Raw genomic sequence first — 8,258 nt, forward strand, 5'->3', positions numbered from 1 at the left:
ATTTTCTGATTAATTAATGAAATGCTGATAAAAAATTCCATGATGCGTGGGGTTTTTGTTTTTCTATTTGTAGATCTGTTGAATCCAGTTGTGACATATATACCTAGTTATATGCAAATATGAGCATATGTATTTAACATTTAAGAGTCTGTATTTGCAAATCGTAAATAGATTGCTAGCTTTGGAGACTATCCTGGTCTCTCCTTCAGGCACATTAAATAAATATATATTTTTGAAATCTGTCTAGTATACTTCAGTTAGCCAGTAAAGATATCACTTTTACTAAAGTTGCTCTTAATCTTCTGTTAAAGAACACGGGGAAAAACACTGGGAAATAATTTATTATTTATTTTATTTTTTATTTGTTGCATCCAATTAAGTTATTCAGCCAAGTGTTTTTTTTTTAAACGAAGCATATCTAAAAGCAAGAAGAAAAAAAAGACTTATATTGGAGATATCATAAGTTTCTTTTTTATTTTACATGCTGTGCTGCTATGACATCGTAAGGAATATTATCACTATGACATCATGTGCCTGGTTTATCCAAGATAATATATATATAAATATAATAGATTTCCATAGCTACCAACAGTCCTTAATCGGGAAGAATGTGGTGGAATCAGGCCTGGACTAGCCATCCGAAACAGGGGGCAAATGGTCGTGCACCCCATTCTCTACCACCCCCAGGGTAGCTCTGTCTCTTGCCTCAGTGACTCTGCTGGGGTATTTAACCCAAATATTCATGGCCGTTGGCCAAGGACATCATCAGCTTTTCTGCTCTCTTACAAAGCGACAAGTAGTAGGAACGTGAAAGACGAGCAGCTGGGCTACAATTTCTGATTTTGCTATGGACGGTTAATTTGATCATTATCTGGATGCATTAGCAAGGTTATGAGTCTGCCGCGGTGCCTTTTTGCAAAAGGTGTCATTAATCTATTGAACAAAAAAAGCTTGTAACAAACAGCTGCTTGAAATTAAATTCTATCCTCAGACGCGGCTGCCGCTGCCGCTTTTAGAGGAAAAAGCCACATTTCATTTTGGGGTAAAATCTATTTTTTCCCCCATTCGCCTCTCTTGCCCATCTAAAAATGAGGCCATCCTTATATTTTGGACCACGTCTCATGTAGCTGCCCACAGCTGTCACTTATTCAAACAACCGACGCTGAAATAAGAAATACGATCATTAAAAATATTCAAAAATCAGTAATTAGATATTAACACTAAATTATCACAAATCGCTTCCTACAGACAGAGGAAAGCAGCGATGTAACTAGATGGGCTTCCGCTGTGACCGACATGTTTTATGGGAACAGCAATGTGAGTGATATTGCAGTAGGGGGCAAGTAATCGCGGCACACGTCTCTCTTCTCTGTCAATGTCTAAATGGACTATCGGGTGCTTATTACCCCATCCTGAAACCCCTTCTCATTCCAATTAATCTGAATTAAACTACGCACACTTACCTAATTAAATTTCCAAGTCTGGGAGGGTAAATAAATACTTTTGGTGTAAAACGCTGTCAACAAAATATACCCCTGTCCACCCCATGGTACCCCAAAAGTAAAATGATGGCCATTATATCTGTGCATTTGGATATGTTTACATGTCACGTGAGTTCAGCTTCTGAGGTTCCTGCTGAGTGCACTCGATATGTAAGTTAGATGTTGGATGGGTCTTGAGGAATAAAGGACAGGTGATCTTGGGGAGCAAAACACCATTAAAGCTGCCATGTGCCATGCTACCATGTTCTTAGCACACCGTTTTTCCGTGCCTGTAGTGCTTGGACGTTACTTGTCGAGGATGACAGCTATTGAATTGATAAGTTATGGTTTTTAATCATGAATGTGCGCTAATGATTTAGCCATAAACTCCTTTGATGCGCGTGGCTGTATATCTTGTCCGGAACGAGGCATTTCACATTGCTGGGTTTATTATCATGTAATAGACCACTATAGTGCAACACGGACCATTACCTTTAACATTTTAATATACAATTCGGGCATTTAAAGGGAGATATATCGACGATGTATGGCTGTATGGGATCTGGAAACTTTGCTGCTCTGGTGACCTTGGGTGACGCTCGCATCCATTGAGGACATAGTCATACCGATGAAGAAGGTAGGAGCTGGCCTTAAAATACTGAAATTAAAAAAGTGTTGAGAAATCTGCAGAAATTCCTCTTTTAAAATTGGAGGCAGGAGAACTCCCATTACCGGCACGGTGTATTACAAACATTTATAGCAGAGATTAGTTGATCATGCAGCGAGTGGACATTTTTAGCTCTATCTGCTGTCTTTTATAACAGCTTTTGGCCAAGATACCCAAAATAAATGAATCTGATCTTAAAGACCTATTCGAAAAGTGCTTGTAAAAGTCTTTAATAGCTTTCATCTATCGAGTATATGAATTGCCTGCTTTAACCGTGTACTCCATCCGGCTGTTACTGCTTTCTTTAGCCCGGAGATCAGCTTATACCAACCACAAATTGGAATGGCCTTCTAAGTATACTGCCGCCGGTCTAGAGGACGGGGAGGAGAGCGCTCCCTCACATAAGACCCCTTACTACCCCATCTTTATTCTATGCAACATGGGTTGGTGCCAGAAACACCGCATCGGTGGAGGGGGGGAAATTATTAACATTTGGGTCATGTTTAATTTCCACGCATTTCCTCCTTATGGATACATTATCCATCATAACGTCCAACTCAATGGAAATGTAACATTTATTTTATTTTCAGTGTCCTAACGTTTTGTATTTCTTTACGTGCATGAAACGTTTTGTGAATGTGATTAATCGACTTTCGACTATAAAATACTTTCACACAGTTAAGGATATGTGGAACACAACGTCTGGGTCTAATCAGCAGGTTCTCTCGATCATTCTTGGTGTTTATGACTAGCCTCCTGCCTTGCCCATGTAAGATGGTTAAATGCCCTTCTTATTTTTGTAAATTTGGCCTTTGTTGGTGACATTTACTCTTCTATCCTATGATTTCTGCACGAAATACCGGGTATTTAATATCTTAGCATCTTAGCAAATCTAGCTTTTGGATCAACTCCTAGGAGTTTTCTTTTTATCGCTGATTACAATGGAATGCAAATTTAGTTAATATGGTACCTTTATTGGTTATAAAACATTCTTTAAGATCAGATGCTGTTTTTTGGGGGTATCTTGGCCAAAATCTGTTATAAATAAACTGCAGATAGAGCTAAAAATGTCCACTCACCGCATTATTAACTAATCTCTACTCACCGCATTATTAACTAATCTCTACTATACATGTTTGTAATACACAATGTTGGAAATGGGAATTTCCCTGCCTCCAAAGTTCCAATTTCGAGGAGTTTCTGTACATTTTTAAACTTTGTTTTTTATTTCAATATTTTAAAGCCAACTCCCACCTTCTCCACCGGTATAACTATGTCTTCAATGGATGCGAGCGTCACCCTAGGTCATCAGTGCAGCAAAGTTTCCAGATCCCGCACAGCCATACATCGTCGATATATTTCCCTTTAAATGCCCGAATGCTATATTAAAGTGTTAAAGGTGTGAATGGCCAATAATTATAAGGAATTACGGGGATGGAAGATGTAATAATATTGAGCTTGGTAAAGCTAAGTTGAAGGCAAATTAGGTATTTTTTTCAAGATACATAAATTTGACTTTCTAAGCAATGTGTACAGAAGGTTAATACAAGCCTCACATAATCTATTTACATTAAAATTACTTTGCTTTGTTACCATGGCCACTTAAGTATAAATTGGTAAAATATTTCTCCAACTGAGATCTGCCCCCCCCAAGTGCATATTTTCTTCACTTTGTAAGTAAAATGCATTTGAAACCTTATGTAGATATTGGCCTCCTACTGGGACGTAAGAGTGTGACGGAGGTTAATACCTACACATTCCGGGTTCAAAAATAGAATATTAATTTCACCGGCGGATAAACCTGTCAGCGACTTTTATTCGCATTTATGGGAAACCGCAGGAGCCACTTGTATGGATCGTTTCTTTTCGAAGCAGGAACACAAATTCAGGTATGGGGTTTTTTGGATTATCAAAGTATAGCGCATGTGCGCATGGTCCTTTTAATGTGGGTTAATACTATTTGCTGGTAAGTCATTTTGTTTGTGATGTTCTCCAAGTACGAGAAAGCACCTGGAAGGTAACGCAGATATAATACGTTTCTGCTGAGTTACAGTATTCCAAGAATTGTTCAGATATATATCTTTCATCAAGGGTTTTAATGGGTCATCCTGGACCTCCTCGTGAAGGACACCTTCCCGACCTCCCTCGCTGCCTCAGGCTTCAATAAGTCCCATAAAAAAGGACTGTGAATTGCACAAATCATTGGTCGCTTCAAGGTTTCTCTTCTTTGCTTAGACCCTCATAAAACGACAACGATTCTTGGGGCAACTCGTGAAAGTCAGGAGTGAATGATGAGTTTGTAGAGAATGATGAGTTTCTGACACGGTGATGAATGTTACAGCTCTTCTATGGGAACATTGAATAAACCCCAGTGTCTGATTCTGATAACATGGGAACGTGTGCTTGATCTCAGCTTCCAAAATGTGTTACTTGCCTTCAGCAATGATGCTAACGGCACGTATGAATGCATGATCTGTTCTCTTATTTATGACACAATTAACGATATATATCTGTTTATGGTTTAGATAGTTGTTCTGCTGAAGAAGAGACTTCTGTGGAGCTGAAAGTTTCACTTCCTCAGCTGAATTTAACACTTTTTTAAAACTAAATGCAGCATTTGAAACACAATTTCTTGTGCTGCTTAACGTCCAAAGCCATCCTAGAAATAATTCATTCGCTTCCTACTTTATCGTTAGATAGCCTGTGTATTTTATGGCATAATAAAAACAGGGTTGCTATACCTATAATGGCTTACATGACTTTACTGCCATTCTTCCGCTAACCCATTAAAGGACATAGAACACTGAGTAGAGAAGGGCTTGTAGAACCTTCGATACTTGTCCTCAGTGTCCCCCTCAACATTTTAGGGACATTGGGTTCTTTGAAAAGGACAAATGTAACCCTAACCTTTATATGTAAGTAAGTATAGATGGAATGTTCCTGAACATGAAATAGATCCAAGAACAGTAGGTGGAGGAAAATGGGCAGACCATACAGGTCGTCTGGCTCTTATCATCTGGCAGATTCCATAGTTCTAGTGCCTAACCTATAATGGTGGGGAACGTTACTAAGACATGAATCGGAGTCTACAAAACAGGAGACGACAAACTGTATTACGCCACTTTATCCTGTAGCTAAGGAGAGATTCATATCATGATAATTAGACCCGCTCTCCGCTGTGCACGCGCAGCATATTAATTGCATGCAAATGATCAGACCTGGGCATTTTATGGAAATGAATATTTTCTATGGCGCAACGGATGAAAGGTTTATAGTGGCAAGTAATAATCACGTTCCAGAGGGAACTTATAAAAAGGTCCGTCACGCATAGTCAACAAAACCTTTTTTTGTAAAAGTATGCTTCTTGGATTTATGTTTAGATCTATCCTATGAAAAAAACACCATTTAATCCCTTGTTAAAATCTCTATCAACTAGACTTGTGCTTTCGGATTTGTATGAATTGACTTGCAGGAGATTTGTTCAGTCCAACGCATTTCCAGATGTATCATTTAAAGAAGCTCTCGACTTATTTCACGCACTTTTTACTTAACAGGTTGAAAGTCGTGTGACCTGAATTTACATTCCGTCTCCTCAAAATCAGAGCTCAAATCAGCTCTCTGGTTTTGCTTCTGGACCGTTTTTAGACAGATTTCAATAAGTCAAAAACATTATGTATCAAACATACTTCTGTTAGTAGCGGGTGTCTTATGGGTCACAACAGTAATCAAAGGCATGATTCCCTTTTGGGTCCTACAGTCATTAAAGCCAAAATAACTAAAATATAAACATAAAAAAATGTATTTACAAATTAAATTGTGTAGATAAAATATATAATTCTATTTGTTAAGGCCCTACCCAGCTACATAAATAGCTATCAATATTTCACAAGATCATAACTGTCCTAAAACCCTTAGCCATCATCAGTGAAGAAATACCCAATTTGGGTGTTTCCCGTGATGTCAGCAGAACGAACCACTGACGACGGCAGGACCGCCCACTGATGTAGGTGGGAACGTCCCCGAGATCAGCCGGACCGCCCACCAAGGTCAGTGGGCGGTCCTGGCCACGGCCCACAAGGGTAGGATCCGGGTAGCCGGAGCCCACAAGTTCCCAGGTATGCAAATCACTGTATGGAGCAAAAGTAACAGCTGTGGAAGGGGTTAATTTGTCACCTCAAATCCTACACCTCCAGTAATACACACTAACACAAAAGTGCCCCTTTTTGAAATCTTAGGAGGTATGTATTTGATATGTGTTTTATTCCATGTAATGAAAGATACTAATAAGGTTTTTATGAAATCTTAAAATATATTGATATCCACAAAATCGTTACATTGCGGTTTCTCACTTACCACTGCTCTATAATGTTTGTGATCAACTGTGACCATTTTATTTGGGTTGGTAAGGTCCATGATCCATCGGAAATGATTACAGAGGCTATGCCACGCTTCATTCCCTGTTAAATCAATACAGCTCGACGTCGCCGGTTATTTACCTTGGAATCAGCAGTAAAAAGGAACAAACAGGATAATATTTAGTCTGAAAATAAAAATGACCTTTAGATGCTTGGATTAAAAAAATTCAAACTCTCTTGAGGAAATCTGTTTCGTGGCTCTACAAACTTAAGGAACTTACCACAAATTTAGGAATTCATCACAAACTACAAAAATATGATGCTGAAGCGTTCCAAGTAGGCTATTTCTGATTTTCAGAGGTTTGAACTGTTAGTGATTACCAGTTTTGCTGATTAACGGGTATTAAGGTTAAGCTGCACCGGGTTCTCTCCCATGTTGATGATTATTAGTTAAATTCTAAAGGGAAATCATCTGTAGCTCTCCTGGAGCAAGCAAACGAACGTGGCTGACTGCTTTAGCATCTTGGACCCTCAGGTCAGCAGACCCCATCTCCAGAAGGATATCGACACATTGGAGGGAGTCTAGAGGAGGGCTACGAAATATTGAATGGGTTTGGCATAAAGCTCTTCTGAATCCAAGCTGAGACCAAGGATTGATTAAAGTCCGAGTCTGGATGGGCGGAATGGGTCTTATCTGCCGTCAAATTCTACGCTCCTAAAAAAGTAGCTGTAGGATTTTACCGTAGAGTTGAATACGTAAGCTTTATATCCCCCGTCCCTTCATTAGTGTTAGACGACACTCATCTTTCTGCGTTGTCTGTTGTGTATCTCTGCAACACTGCGGCAAGAAGCTGCCTCCGGAATTTCAAATTAAGATGCAATGGTGACACCTGACTTGCAAATTTCCACTGCAGAGTGGAACCCACCGCTAATTATTCAACCATTACTCTAATTAATTATCTTTTTTATATGTTCGTGAAAGAGAATTCCGGTCAGAAAAGTGTACACCTTCCTGATATGCTCTCCAAATACTGTATTAAAAGGGATATTTCCCTAACTATTAAGTACCCCAGTGCATTGTTACTACATGTATTTGTGTCTCATTTTCTTCTTTCCCTGCCTTTTTTAACATGTGTATGCTGCCTGTGCATGCGCAGTAACATATGCCCCCCACAACTTTAGAGTGCGCCATTTGAACTCCTATTGACCTTAACTGCATTCTATTATTAGAACGTAGACAATACTGTTTGTGACAACCCTGAGCTAGATTCCATTAACTCATAAATGTATCAGTTTAATATAATCCCCCCCCCGAAATAGAACAAAATTAGATACAATCGGTGATACATTTTTTTTTAGATAATACAATCCAGTTAGAAATAGCCGAATCTGAATCGATGTGGTGAATCTTCAAATCCCAAGACACTAAATGGAGATTGTAAGCAATATGGGAGCCGCAAAGGTGACCTAAACTTTTGGGTGCTTTTTTAAAAAAAAAATAATTACGTTAAATCGGATTAAATATATTTTATGAAGCTCAAGACTTCAAAATAATCCAGAATCTTTTGAAACCGTTTTTATTTTTCCTTTGCTCGACTTGTGACACACTCGAGAAGACACTACCATTTACACCTTCCCATGTGCATCCAAGCTCTTTTGATGAAAAAAAACATATCTGCTTCATTACCCCCCGAGGGGAAGTGTCGGAAAAGTCGGGATTGGTGTAAGAGTAATGACATTATGTGTTCAATCTCG

The sequence above is a fragment of the Spea bombifrons genome, chromosome 12, assembly GCF_027358695.1.
Source record: "Spea bombifrons isolate aSpeBom1 chromosome 12, aSpeBom1.2.pri, whole genome shotgun sequence".
NCBI lineage: Eukaryota > Metazoa > Chordata > Amphibia > Anura > Pelobatidae > Spea > Spea bombifrons.